Source organism: Cydia pomonella, chromosome 3 (assembly GCF_033807575.1).
Source record: "Cydia pomonella isolate Wapato2018A chromosome 3, ilCydPomo1, whole genome shotgun sequence".
In the NCBI taxonomy this organism is placed as follows: domain Eukaryota; kingdom Metazoa; phylum Arthropoda; class Insecta; order Lepidoptera; family Tortricidae; genus Cydia; species Cydia pomonella.
The window spans coordinates 13,076,677-13,092,268 of record NC_084705.1 but is presented as its reverse complement, the minus strand read 5'-3'; the positions used below and the strand labels follow the sequence as shown (position 1 = coordinate 13,092,268).

At 35.2% G+C, this 15,592-nt stretch overlaps 1 protein-coding gene across 20 annotated transcripts in view; it reads left to right on the top strand.

The window, feature by feature from the left end:
* LOC133516130 (collagen alpha chain CG42342) overlaps positions 1 to 15,592 on the top strand; it is a 465,581-nt gene that overhangs the window by 302,397 nt on the left and 147,592 nt on the right. The gene's annotated exons all lie outside the window — the stretch shown is intronic.

Here is a 15,592-nt window from a genome sequence, read left to right as displayed (position 1 = left end):
TTTAAATTAGGGACACAACTACACGTCAGTATTTATCTTATACCACTATATACGGATCCTTATTCAAACTTATTCAATTTCGTCGCAACTACTTCACCAACGTAATTGTACAAACAAAATGCATCTCATTTCAGTGGTACAAGGGCGGAGCGCTCGCGTCGATATGTTTAGCTTTTTAATAAAACCCGCCCGCTTGCACACTCGCATGTATTTCTGCAATCCATCCTCTGCGCTGTTTGATTTCGGGAATAAATTGAACACGGTTAAGTACAAGGTGTGTTTGTTTACTTGAATTAAACCGAGGTTTCTAGTCGTGATTTAGATATTTTTAAAATCTTCGTCAGGAATCCACATATGTATATTAAAAATATTTTTTTTTAGTCCAAAAAAACATTTCTGGTACAAGTTTTCATCGCTGACTGTACTTTTATTTCAATTCTTCTCTATTCTTATTACGACAATTCTCACAACCTCAAACACACGAGGTTGCATTATTTAATCAAAAAGTTCCTATGGCCGCCTCCAGTCTCCCATCATCAGATTAACTCGAAGTACCATAATATTGCATTGTTACCCAATTCGCATAAGTTTGTGAAGCTCAATCGAATAATGGTAAGTTGATCTAATTTTGCTTGCACTATTTGTTTACAGACATACATACAACGGAATAGGCGAAATGAAGTAAAAGCTTGAAACAAAAATAAAACTCTTCCATATGGATATTGCATATCTGTTACTTCATAAATATAAGAAAAATTTAATAACCTTAGCACGCTAGTAGTTCTTTGGCAGCGTTTTCGCAAAAACGTTACAGTGTATTTATACTGTGTAATTGATGTAGATGTATTATATAAAATCTCTTCATTACTAACGTGTAATCACTGCTTGTGTAATCAGTGCCTTTCTACCTTGCGTTCATCGTCAAAATAATGACATCGACTTAATCCCAATCTCCCCTCAATACTAAGCCGAATAGCCAATTATTGTGCGCAAACTTAGGCTTTCAGTGGCCCTATTGTCTATACTGTAACAAAGTTCACACGTGACTGAATTCAGTGTGTAGGATCATATTAGTAGTCACTTGGCTAGACTGATAAGACCATTAATATGATTTATCAGATAAGTAATACTTTGTAAATCAATTGGATTAGGTGCAAATCCAGCAACGATAATATTTACCTACTAGTAAGGTATTTATCCCCTGGTGCTCGACATGTTAATGTCCAAAAGATGACACCTCTATTTGACAATAACTAAAGTTTAAAGATGACATGTAGGTACCTGCCGGGAAAGTGGCGAACACTTCGTCACTTACTTCGTCGTCTACTTTGCTTGGTCAAAAAAAAAGATATCTTTAGTGCCGACATTTGTTTCCATTTGCACTCGTTTTTTAAGTTCATTTTTCAAGTGCGTATGCTCATCTACAAGCCGTGCCATATTGCCACATATGTAATTTACAAAATCCTTTTTTATTGCGAAACGATATTTTTTCAACCCGGATCGTTACTGTCAGTTCACCACCTGCATAGATAACTTTGTTTTATATTCCAAATTCCAAATTCCAAATTATTTATTTGTTAAACATAGGTATGTACAACAGTAGGTCTTAAATTTATAATAAAGTATCACTATGCTACGCCACATGGCATACAAATAGCTACAGAGGACATGTAGCACGCATTTACAAACTAAATCTATGGTGAATAATGAAGACATGACATACAATATAACACTACATATTAAAGGGTAATAAAATTTCCTGAGTCTGACAAAAAATCTTGTATTGAGTAGTACGCTTTAGTTATTAAGAAATCATACAACATTTTTTTAAATTTCTTTAAATCATTAATTTTTAAAATCTCTTTTGGCAGTTTATTGTAAATTCTTGGTGCCATTCCAAAAAAGCTTTTTGCTAGTAATGCTGTTTTACATGACCTAGAGTTTATTTTATATTGTTGGCGATAACTATTGAAATAGGAGAACTGGTTAGGGTTATACTTAATGTATAATGCGACTTCGTATATATAAAGACAGGGAAGGGTGAGAATATTTAACTTAATGAAGTAGGGTTTACATGATTCTGTGTTTTGTATACCACATACTGATCGTAAGCATTTTTTTTGAGCTCTAAATACTAATTCTCTATCAGTACCATTACCCCAAAATATAACCCCGTACCTCAAAGTTGATGTAACGTGAGCGTTATAAGAGATTAAAACAGTCGACTGATTTACTACTTTTCGTAAATTATGCAAGGCAAATGAATATTTGTTTAACTTTTTACAAACGTTATCTATATGGTTGTTCCAACTTAAAGTACGATCTAAACTTAGCCCTAAAAAAGTTGTTGCATCCGTCTCCTCAATGTCTTGGTCTTTGTATGTAATTTTTAAATCAGAAATAAGTTCTTTTCGCTGTTTAAAGGTCATTATTTTGGTTTTATTTAAATTGATAGATAGATTATTTTTCTGTAGCCAATCAATTATTAGTTCTATTGTTTTGTTGACGTGTGGTTCAAATGATGATGGGTTTTCGCTAGTAAAAATCACTGTACTATCATCTGCAAATAGAACTATCTTATCTGTGATTGCTTCTGGCAGATCATTAATGTAGATTAAAAAGAGGAGCGGGCCTAAGACACTTCCTTGGGGGACGCCAGAATTTATTTGTTTTAAGTCTGAAGAAAACGTGACTTCTTTCTTAGACTTAACACAAATTCGAGTTATCTGTGTGACTTGCTCTCGATTCATCAAGTAGGATTGTAGTAGATTGTAGGTATTTCCGCGGATACCATAATTATATAGTTTTGATAATAAGATTTTATGATCTACAAAATCAAAAGCTTTTGTTAAATCCATATACAATGCTGTAACAGGCACTTTTTTATCTAACTGTGTCGTAATTGTATTGAGTAGATCATAAATGGCCATATTTATGGATTTATTTTTGCGGAAACCTTTTTGCTCGTCAGCAAAAAGGTTATGTGTTTCAAAAAAGCTACTTAAATTGAGATAGATTACTTTTTCTATTATCTTGGAGAAAATAGGAATCAATGCCACTGGTCTGTAATTATTTATATCTTGTTTGTCTCCTTTTTTATACATAGGTCGAACGATGGTCGTTTTTAATTTGTCCGGAAATATTCCATGTTCGATACACATGTTAATAATATAACTAAGCGGTGTTGCAATAATTTCTGAAACTGTTTTAATTATTTTTGTGCTTATCCCGTCGTTTCCTGTACTATTGGTGTTTTTCAGAGAGTTGATAATTATTCTTATGTCATCTGGATTTGTTGGCTTCATAAAAATCGAATTAATAGAAGTGTACGTCAATGTCGTGTTACTTATGGTAGTTGAATCAACACCTATTGTATTGAGATGAACATAGTGGTTATTGAATGCCTGTGCTATATCTTTAGGGTCAGTTATAATTTTTCCATTCAAGTTGATTTCTGAAATGTTATCTTTTATGTGTTTCATTTTTGAACTATTTATAATATTCCAAGTGGCTTTAGACTTATTTGATGAATTTTTTATATAGAAATTATTTTGAGATTTTTTTGTGAGCAACATTATTTTTTTAAGTTTTTTAGAGTAGTGTTTAAATTCATTTTTATTGTCAGTGGTTGGCTGGTGTCTACTTTTCCATAATAATTCTCTTTTCTTTTTACAGCATTTCCGTATGCCACGGGTGATCCATTTTGGATTAGTCGAGGAAGATATTTTGCATTTTAGAAAGGGAAAACATAAGTCGTAAAAGAGTGAAAATTGTTCGTTAAAATAATTAAAGGCTTCATTTGGGTCATGAGACATGTAAACTTCATTAAAGTTAAGGACATTTAAGCATTCCGTAAACTTAACAATATTCTCTTTGCTCATATCCCTTTTGGGACTAAACCAATGTGACAGCAGACACGTTGGTTTTACCGGACATTTTATTAGTTGGGCCGTGTGGTCTGAAAGGGCAAGTTCTATGACCTGTGCTTTCCCTCCACGAACGTTGTGTATGATATTGTCAATACAGGTATTGCTTTGTAGTCTTGTAGGCTTCGTTATACCGAAACGAAGGTTGTAACCAGATATAAGATCAATAAAATCAATTGAGTGTTTCGTCCGCTTTAAAGTATCAATATTGAAATCACCGCAAATTATGATTTTTTTCTTATTATCAGAAATGCGGCTAAGTATATTACCTAATTTGCTCAAAAAAATGTCTACATCAGAAGCGTTGTATGTAGGAATTCTATATATACAAATAACGATTACGTTGCTTTCTGTAAGCTCGATCGCAGAACATTCAAATAAGCGTGAAACCGAAGTGTCTGAAATATCGGTGAGCACTTTGTATTTATGTATATTTCTGACCAATATACAAGAACCACCATTTCTACTATTTCTAGAGTTATATGCTGCCAGTACATAATTGTCTATAGTTAGTTGGTTTTCATCTCCTTGTTTCATATTATGCTCAGTGATACAGATTACATCAATTGGCTGTTTAGATATAGATAACTCATGCAAATTTACAGATAGTGCGTTAGCTTTATTAATTAGACCGTTAATGTTCTGATGAAGTACATGTATATGTTTATACACGAAAAAAAGTATTATGGTCACATTGAACACAAATGTTACTATTATGGTACTTATCCGCTGTTGGTGTACTAGTCGGTACGTTGTTCACGTTGTCCGTAGATGCTGGTATCGCTGGCGTGCTGAACTGTTGTTTGTCACGGGGAAAATGTGTCGACATATTATCCTCTGGTGAGCCCATATTTACAGGAGATTGTTTAATTTCCTCGACCATTCTTTCAATATTTTTGAGTATGCATTCCATTCCCATATCTGTGATCTTGCCTGAGCGGAATGAGAACATGTTTAACGATAGTTCAAAATTTGAATCTAAGAAGTATGCATAATTATTTTCTTGGATGTCTTGATTTAAGAGTGTATTAAATAACTCAATTCTATAATTATATATTGGAGCACCACAAATGTAAGTAGGTGTGCAGACTATTACATTCGTATGAGTTATTTTTTCTAATGCAAGCTTTACTTTTTGCACTAGTGCTGACTGATCATATTCTTGAGATATCTTAAAATCTTCTTCTCCAATTATTAAAATGAAGTAGTCTTGTAATGTGTACCCTTGAAGATGATCGTACACGTTAGCTACGAGTTCTTTAATTCCACCGCCAGGAGTTGTAATATGTAAGCACTGATATGTATGAAATATATTTAGCATGCTATTCAAGATTTTCCTACTTTTCCTGCTACTGATGGAACTAATGACGCATATTCGGTTTTTTGTGCTTTCTTTGTTCTTGGTTGTGTGTTGATTTTTATTCTCGGGTGTGCTGTAGTCTGTCTGTTCTATAGTACCCCTCGGTGTTTAAGAAGGCCCTGCACGGAGGCCCCAGGGGGCTGTGTGGACGCCGGTGATGGAGACGTGAGGATTGGCTAATCTTTTATGTGCGAGGGGAGGCGGCTGCCTCACAAATGTTTCTGGTTCTTGTCCGACAAAGATTAGATACGCAGTTAATGATGTTCAGTCGTACTGCGCAATAAAAAATACCTTCTGTAGCTACATCAAAGGTATCATCAAACAACATTAAGCACATAAATATAGAAAACACCTTAATAGGTATGTATTATAAATAAATAATAAATAAATATTATAGGACATTATTACACAATTTTATTTTATATTATTAGTAGTAGTAGTATTATATAGTATATTAGAACTGGTCTCAGAGGAACAATAGTATAGAAGTGACCGGGGGAGGGGGGAGATGACCATGCATGTTTGTCTGTTAAGTAGTCCTCGACTCTGTAATAAGCGTTCAACATCAATGACTTTTTTCAGTAATTCTTAAGAGCTGGCAAGGGTAATCAAGTAAATTACTGGATATTTCGCTAATTAACAAATAAATTAACTGCCAGATAAAACTTCATACAAAACTTAGCACGTTATCTACCAGTTAAGCTTATTTGATGATTGTGAAATGCCAACGATGACTTTATTCGTCAGATAAGTGGCAAGTAGCTTATTCAGGACTTTACTTGGACATTGTGAAATAGGCCCTTAATTACGTACCTAGGTGGATTTTGGCATGGAGGAATGTTAAAATGTATTTAATTTCGTCGCATTGCGTATAATCTGTCCCTCCAGGCTAAACATGTGACCTACCTACTCGTTTTGAGAAGCTAGTACTACTGCTTGATGTAAGTATAATGTAAGTCTGTCTAATAAGTAAACGTGACTAATATAATATATCCTTGACAATTATTTAGTAAGAAGTTTATTTACCTTAAGGGTTATTGGTACAGGGTGGGCAAATAAGAGTGATACACTTTGTTTTTAAATTTTTATTATATAAAGTTCCAAATTTATGAAATATTTTTTCATACGTTTATTCAGGGTTGGCAATTTTATACGGAGACAATTTCTGCCAAATGTCTACCTCTAGCAGTAAGCAATTTTTTCTCAAATGTTTGTGTTTAAAACACGTTGTTTGCTCGACTAATTTCAAAAAACAGTGACAGTGATTGGCACCCAAATTGTGCAGCTCCTAACTTATTTCTGCAGGGCTATCTAAGATTACGTGTATACAAATACAAATACAAAATACAAAATTCTTTATTTCCTTAAAAAACACATGGCCATGATTTAGGGGATGGAGCCGCCCGGTAAGCAAAGAATTGCCTGTGTTGGGCGGCACCGCTCTTCCCTACGTTAACAACAAAACAACAAGTAAATTATTTATACAACATATGAAAACCTAAAAATCTAAAAATATAATTTCTAAATATTTAATATGCTTACAAATTAAGTAATCAATTTGAAGACTTATTTTATTGTATTATAAATATAACTAACTTAAATATGAAAGTAGCTGTACATACATGTGTGTGTGTGTGTGTGTGTGTGTGTGTGTGTGTGTGTGTGTGTGTGTGCGTGTATGTGTACGTATGTATGATAGACTATTCTGTCCGATTGGCAATTTGTTTTGTTTTTTTAGTATTTTGAGATTAGTAGTTTTTCCGTTTCCTCGTACGATTTCGTTTTTAGCCACTCAGTAAGGAGCATTTTGCAATCTCGGTGTGACTTTGAGTGGATGTCAAGTTCTTTATTAATTTTATTATATAAGTAGGCAGACTTTGCGTTAAATTGCGACCTGGCAAAGTGTGATCTTGTACGTGAGGTTTTAGCTACATGGATAATACGTCTATTATTTTTGTAGTTAGGGTTGTATGGTAATAATTTATGTGTTTTTAGTATTGTTTGTAGTACCTATATATAATTTCCTAACCGAAAGTAAGCCACTATTTTGGAATAGCAAGTCAGTGGGGAATGTAATTTTTTTGAAAAACATGACCTTTATCACTGCACGTTGAGCTCGTTCCAGGTCAATGAGACGACTTTTTGCTGCGCCTCCCCACACAGGTATACAATACATTATTATAGATTGTACCAGAGAGATATAAATTTCATTTAAAATGTTGCGGGAGTTGGTTAATGTTGTGCTCACTTTACATGGGACAATGTGTATATGCTAAGAAGATAATGAAATTTAAACAGTTAAAACCGACCATCCGACACAAGTTTACTGAGATAATAAAATATGGTGAAAATTACGATGATGAGGGCTCACATTTGCCTGCTATTAGTGGTGGACATATGTCAGACATTATGTTCCGTATGTATTTGCCGTGCTGAATAATATATTTTTGAAACAATACTTAATAATCTTTGAACTAAAGTATACTTAGTTAAAATTTAAAAACAAAATATATACTTTTTATATATTATTTATCTAGTAGTATTAATCAGACATTTATTAAAGAAATGCGTCAGATATTTCTCCGAAATTGGCGAAAGTTTTCATCCAACCTAGGTATTTGGTACAGAAAAGTTGAGCAACTTCATCCATCTTTAATGAAGTTAATTAAAGACTAACAAATATAATTCGTGAATAGACTTTAATTGTCCATAACTTTCCTTAAAGAAGCATTCCATGTTAATCATTTTGAAATATCTATACTTATAGATATAGATCATGTCATTCACGACGACGCGTGCCTTGATTCGTAATATCATGTTATTAAAGGTTAGATTTTATAAATCTGCGCATCATGGGTGACATGAAGTTAAACCTAGTATGTATTTAAACTGTCGTGTTTTTTTTTTGATATTTTATTTTGACACGATGGTCTTACTCTTGAACCACCACATTATTATGCTAAAAAATCTCGAGGTTTAGTTGTAATGTGCGCAGACGGAGACAATTTATGAGCAATTAACCAGGCTTCGCCCGCGGCATCCCCATAATGTGCCCCCTCGCCCCCCACTGTGCCCGCGGCTCGGACAAACATTGGCTTAGTTGGGAAAAACGCGCAGCTTCGTTAATGATGACTTCATTATTGCCTGTCCCTGGTCCCTGCCGCCGAACCGAAGCATGCGCGTATTTGATTAAAAAAAATCGAACCTTAATTGGAACAACTATGTACACTTACTATTACCACACATAGTAAATTTAATAGCAGTTTTAATGCAGATGCAGCGTTAAACAGATCTGTATGCCCAATTCTAGCTGAAACAATCAAGTAATAAGTATAAACTCTTTTTAAAAACTCCTTCAATTCAACTATGCTCCACCGAAATGGCTACAAAAATTACGATCTCTATTACTTAATATTTAGTAGGGTAAATGCCCGAAACAATGAATTGTATTTCTTATTTTGACGACCGGTTTGGCCTAGTGGGTAGTGACCCTGCCTACGAAGCTGATGGTCCCGGGTTCAAATCCTGGTAAAGGCATTTGTTCGTGTGATGAGCATGGATATTTGTTCCTTAGTCATGGGTGTTTTCTATGTATTTAAGTATTTATAAATATTTATATATGATATATATCGTTGTCTAAGTACCCTCAACACAAGCCTTATTGAGCTTACTGTGGGACTTAGTCAATTTGTGTAATAATGTCCTATACATCATCATCATCATCATCATCATATCAGCCTTTTATCGCCCACTGCTGAGCATAGGCCTCTCTTCTAGTACGCCACTTATCCCGGTCCCGAGCCAATCTCATCCAGAAGTGACCCGCAGTCTTCCGAATGACGTCCACCCAACAAGCCAACGGACGCCAGTCCTATAATATTTATTTATTTAGATACAAAGATAAGATACATGAATAAGCTAAGCGTAATGTTGACATATCTTTAAGTTCGAATTGGGCCGTATTCCCTGCGCATAACAAGGTAAATATCACAGTTTAACTGCACCGAACTACACACGCTACACGACTGATTAATAAGTATGCTATCGGCTGCGGCGTAGCTTTCATTGAAACATTTACTCGAAGCTAAAGCATACACATTCGTTCGTTCATTCAGTCAAATATAAAATGGGCCAAAATAATGTTAATTATAGTTAAAAGTGACAAATATTTGTTTGTCATTTTGCTAATATTCATTGAAGTAATGAATAGATAAAAAATATTAAGTAAATAATTTAAACATTATAATTATTATTTAACATGAAATAGGTAGTTTTATAAAACTTGATTTTAAAAAAAGCGACTATTAGCTCTGTAATTCGCATGACTTAATTAAACATAATCTATCACCAACTCCCTTGGAAGTTTAATCAGCTGCCATTTATGTGAACTGTTTGAAATAACATTTTTAAGTAACATATATCCTACACCTAACTACTGTGATTTGATGAAAACCGATTTTAACCGATGAATGAGATAAATTTATCGCAGTTCTCTACAGTAAAGCAAACATAATCAATCCTGAAAAACACGTGAAACCTTAAGGAATTACATACGGCCATACCAACCCATTCATTCAACCTTTCCCCAAGTGTATTCAACTCACTAATCCTTTCCTTATTCGCTGAATTATTTTTCCTACATAAGACCGTCGGCAATTTCCTCTTTTTCTTCTTAGTCTTAAAGCCGTTAACACCGGCTCTGAATTGGTTGCCGCCAAGTAAATGTTTGAACTACTTGTTTGAAAATTCTTGGCAGCGGCCAGGTCGCGTCAGTGAGGAGGGCCCTTTACGATGAAAAGGGGAAAGTTATATTAAAAGAGCTGAAAAGGAAAGCTTATGAATGAAAGCGTTAATCTGGAGCTTTTAGCAACTAAGCTACCCGGTGATGCTGGGTATCAAATACTCGCTTTATTTGACTTATGATTTGGCAACTAGTTTTGTGAACCGATTACTCCTTGAAAATATTTTGGAGTGTAGTGGATAAGGACGAGTAAAAAATCAAAGCGGTTTACGAAATAATAATACTGCTATTCATCACACTTGCTCATAAAGCATGGTATTTCACTAAAATATAGCATCATCATCATCATTGGCCACACCATCTGTTGTAGATGCTTGTTGCGGCGCTTGTGGGTTTATGGGGCTGGGCATCGCCGTTGGTGGCTATAAAGTCCTATAGCAGCGCGACATTTCTTTCCACATCGATCGCATACAAATCGTGAGTTCGCAGGAGGTGGTAGAGCACGACGAAGACTTTTCTGCTTAAGGTGCTCCAGCCAGTCATCGTCGTGCTTTGATATTCCGACGTTAATGACGCGATGCCATTCCGGTCTCATTTCGGCGCGTTTCTCCCAACCGTCGGTCCGAATGCCAAAACTGTCCATGTCCCGCTTGCAGGAGTCCTTAAAACGTAGAGTTGGACGCCCAACAGGTCTTTTTACGTCCGCTATCTGACCCAGCATTACTTGGCGTGGTAATCTCTCACTTATTTTCCTAGATTTTCTTTTATTAGGTCAGTAATATGCCATTGAAGATAGACATCCTCACTAGCAAGTGCTCCGCCAGACAAATGAGACTCGAGTGTTACGCAATCGTAATTGTGATGAATTCAGAAATTGAATTTCCGTCTCACGTTATTGCTCCAATTACTACTACGTCTAGGATCAGACATCCGACACCTACGCACATTAGGGTTGTCGCATATATAATTTATGATCTCTTTGTTAATAGGTAATTATTTTTTATTAATTTACTGCCTTTGCCCTGAAGATGGAAATTGTAATGAACCTTCACCAATTATGATTATATCATCATGTATGATCATATCAATTGATTTTTTTTTTACATTTGTTAACTATTAGTAACCTCTTTTTAGGATTCCGTACCTCAAGATGAAAAAACGGAACTCTTATGAGATCACTTTGTTGTCTGTACGTCCGTCTGTCAGTCTGTCAAGACCCTTTATATTGGGAACGCGTCGACGTATCGAGTTGAAGTTTTAACCATTAAGTACTCAGGTCTGCGGTCCCTTGAAGTTGTGTTCTAATCTAACTTCTAGCTTAACGTAAAAAAAGATACGGCCGATTATGCCGCAAAAAACATATAATTCGACAGTCTCCAGGGAATCAAAATTTACCAAGTTGTCCAAGAACTATGACATTTTGTAAGTAATATCGTCTTACAATCTTAAAATCCAAAAAAAAAAATTTGTAAAAAAAAAATTGAAATATCTTAAATTTGTACGGAACCCTCGGTGGGCGAGTCCCACTCGCACTTCGGTCTTTTTCATTTTGGATTTATTAGCTTACATGATACAATACATTAGGTATATGCTATTAAATTAATGAATAAACGTGCATTCATGTCTCACTAAAGCGCTATTTTATAACAACACAAATTTGGAAACAGCCCTAGCCATGATAATCTAGGTCACTAGATAAACTCGAACCCAGACATCACAGAGAGCTAGAGTTAAATGGAAAAATCAAAGAGAATTAGTAATAACGCCGTCTTTTGTTTGGTTTCAGTACAATAATATGAAGGTAATATGATTATTTGAGGCTCGTAGACCAATTCTAACTTACATTCCGATGTCATTTTGATATCGCCCGTGTGTCTCGCTCGCGCCAATACCTGTACGAACAAGTACGAGTGAAATACACTAGCGAATGATAGTAAAATGACATCGTTTTTATTTCAGAATGCAAGGTTAAAGTAGCCTCTCGGACTTTAAGGTGTTTATTATTATTATTTTTAATTTAATTACTCAAACGGTACATGCTTACAGACAAAATTTACAATATTGCCAAACTGTAACCAGTTCGTTGGCGAATGAAGCGCTAAATTAATCCGCGCTTTACTTTTATACGCAGGTACTATTACAAAGGTGTAAATTTAGTCACTGCAATAATTTATGATGTGATTTAGGTTATACTGAGCAACTGTTACTATGGGGCTAGCACCGAAATCATGAAAAATAAATTAGCTGGACTGAGGTTGACATTTTCTATGGAAGAGAAAATTTTATGTTTCGTGATTTCGGGGTTGACCCCATAATAAAAATAGCTCAGTATGACCAATTTTATTTTCTTGCTTATTTAATAAACTGCATGTAACTCCTCTGGAGTCGCGGGCGTACATAGGCTGCGGAGACTGCTTACCGTCGGGCGGGCCGTATGCTTGTTTGCCACCGACGTAGTATAAAAAAAACTCAAGTAGCAACGGACCGCGATGACCATTTTATTTTAAGAACCGGACCCCTGATAAATGTAATTGGTGACCTATATATTCACACCGTAAATTATTGCAGATGACTAAATTTACACTATGTATAACGTGATAAATGTTAAGTTAAACAGTTTTTACACTTTTATTATGTATGGTGAAATTGGTGAATATAGTAATTTATTTCCGACATTAATTAATATGTAATTAATGCCCCAGGAGTCCACCGTATGAGCCGCCCAGGTGTTCATTGAAATAGCGACGTGAGCAGAATCTATAGACGAGACGTCGTGGCGTAAACGCATGCCTACTCGTAGTTAGCGCTGTCTACAGCTCGATGCACTACTAATGCAATTTGAGTTCTATTATACAATACAATGCAAAGGAAGAAAACTGGCTTCATCAAGTACTTGTCAAGTGCATAGGTAAATAGAAATATTAAAAGTATTACCTACATCAGATATTCTCAAGAAAAATGATTTTTAAACAAGACAATGCTGTCTACCAATATTAGCAATAAGTTATTTATAGCTGGAATACCTAAGTCTAGAAAACGTAAGTCTCATAATATTACGGTTTTTTTTATACCACGTCGGGGGCATTCAAACATGCGGCCCGTCTCATCAGGTGGTCCATATGCTTGTAGTAAGTACTCACCGTAGACTATAAAAGCCTGCAACTCCAGGTGATAGAAAGAGGCAGTGGGCATCATGTCAAACACTTCTTCAATACCTAAATTAATTCCTAAATTTTCTTATTAATAAATAAAGAAATGAATACAGGTTGTGTTTATGCATTTATAGTTCATAATCTATTACTTTAAAAGAATACTGTTTTAGCTCCCTTCTATATTTCGCACACCTTTTTACCCTGATCCGATTGTCTGGCGTCTGTGTCGAGACTCGTTGATAATATGTTTAGGCTCGAGTACAGGTGACTGCGCAGCCCACACCTCTTTAGTCTGGGGCTAATTTTATTTGTGAGGGTGATGACGTGCTAGTCCTTCATCAATATCTAACCAATTAAAACCGACCACCTCCATACAAAAACGCTTTTCTTGTGTACCTCTATTGTAAATGGGACTAAATCTCTGAATATTATTTTTACGTTTACATTTTGTGCGTATTGTAATACATATTTGTATAGGATTTGTGTGCATATGAAAGCGATAAAGAAAGTTTTCAAAATTATAAATAGTTGTAGCTAATTGGCAACGCAGTCCATGGGTTATGACCGCACAAAATGGAGACAAATTACATGTAGTCGTGGCTCTCCGCAATGAGGGCAGGAGAATGGAAAAGGTAACAATTTTCAAACACAACATCAGTGTCATTCCATGACATTCTCACGGCGTATGGGGCTTGTCCGTCTTTTCTATTTACTACATTCTGATGATACTTAATGTGACGTTGTTATTAAAGGTCGAACTTATATGTATGCAGAAGGGATTTTCTGTCGCCTGTGTTGAAACTAGGTGATAATGCATTTAGGTTAGGGCACCTCTTTAGTTTAGGCTACGCCTGATTGTTGAGGATGAGGTGACTTAGAAGTTTTGCCTTTTTTTGTTGATACGAATTGCATGTTTATTTCACCAGACACTTAAAAAAGTAAACATCATCGTCTATACCTATCAATGGTGTTCAGATTAATACGCAGTGAATAAATAACTATCTGAAAGAAATTTCGAATTAACTTGTTAGAGTCGTAGTCACTTTTATAATAGTATTATGATCACATGTGTCTGAATTGTTTTTCGCAAATGCCAAAAAACTAAATAAAAAAAACGAATTAAAGCTTCATGTTACATCAACTCTTCACCTCCACCTGCGGTCAATTACATGACGCATTCTATTAACACGCGTCCGACGTGGCCTGTCATATCGCGCGGGTTGACAGCAAGCTATAATTAGGGAAATAGCATTAGCAACAAGCAAAGTCTTAGCACCGCCCACTAGATGCGAACCCCATAGCTGAAACCTGTTATTACAGCAAAAGCATATTTTCAACGGTTCACAGTTAAGTTTATAATTAATGCAGACTATGATTCGTGCCTATCATACAACACGTAAAATTTTAGTGGTGTATATACCACTATTCAGATTTTTGAAGTGAAAACTTCTTTAGCGGCGCTGTGCACTTTTTGTGATGGGGAAAAAATATTAAACACGCGTCAGGTGTCACGTGACCGTCAGATTGAAAATTCGTAAGACGGACACGTGACATCATGGTGACGTGCAAATTGAATGTCATCGAAGCTTGGTTACTTTTGAAAAATCGTATCTCATTCGAGTATGACATTTTATTTTCTTCATAATCAAACTGCTGTCATAACGGTTAAAGAGGTTTAATCATTGTTAAGTGTGCTGTATTGTATCTATGTGTTGTTGGGTGTACATGATTGTAGATACTCAAACTTTTCCTTACCAAAAAGTTAAATAACAGAAAAGAAGCGTGATTGTTTTACTTAATATGATAGTGAACGATTCATTAACATTTACTGATTGTGTAGGCAGCAGTCCTGCTCACGTCTCATGAATTACTCTGTATATGTTATATATTAACACAAAAATTCGCATTTCAAAATATATTTCGCACTCAAATTTATTTACGTAGGTATAATAGAGAATTATCTCTTTTTATACAACTGTTACTCAGTACAAAATATCAAAAATGCACAACGTTAATATTCAAGTTGTCACTTCTGCCGGCACTCCCGGAATGCAACCCATTGTTTTTTTTTTTTAATAGTTTTGATATTGTTAGGAACTTTGCCACGACTCGTAATCACGTACAAATGTAAAGACAAAAGCAAGTATTTCCAATAACAAGATTGATTTTTTCGCAAAGATATTTGGTACTCTTTTGTGTAGAATTTAATAAGCTTAAATGTTGTCTTACACCATATTTTCCTAGATAACGTAGATTTTGAGTAAAATGCGAATTTCTCCAGGATGGTACACATGTTCCAAGATGTATGCGATTCTTCGAGGTCCCCAAATGTCAAATGATGTGGACATGAAAAAGGGGCCTTTTATTTACATACTCGTACATACCAAATTTCAGGACTGTTTCAGAAATTTCG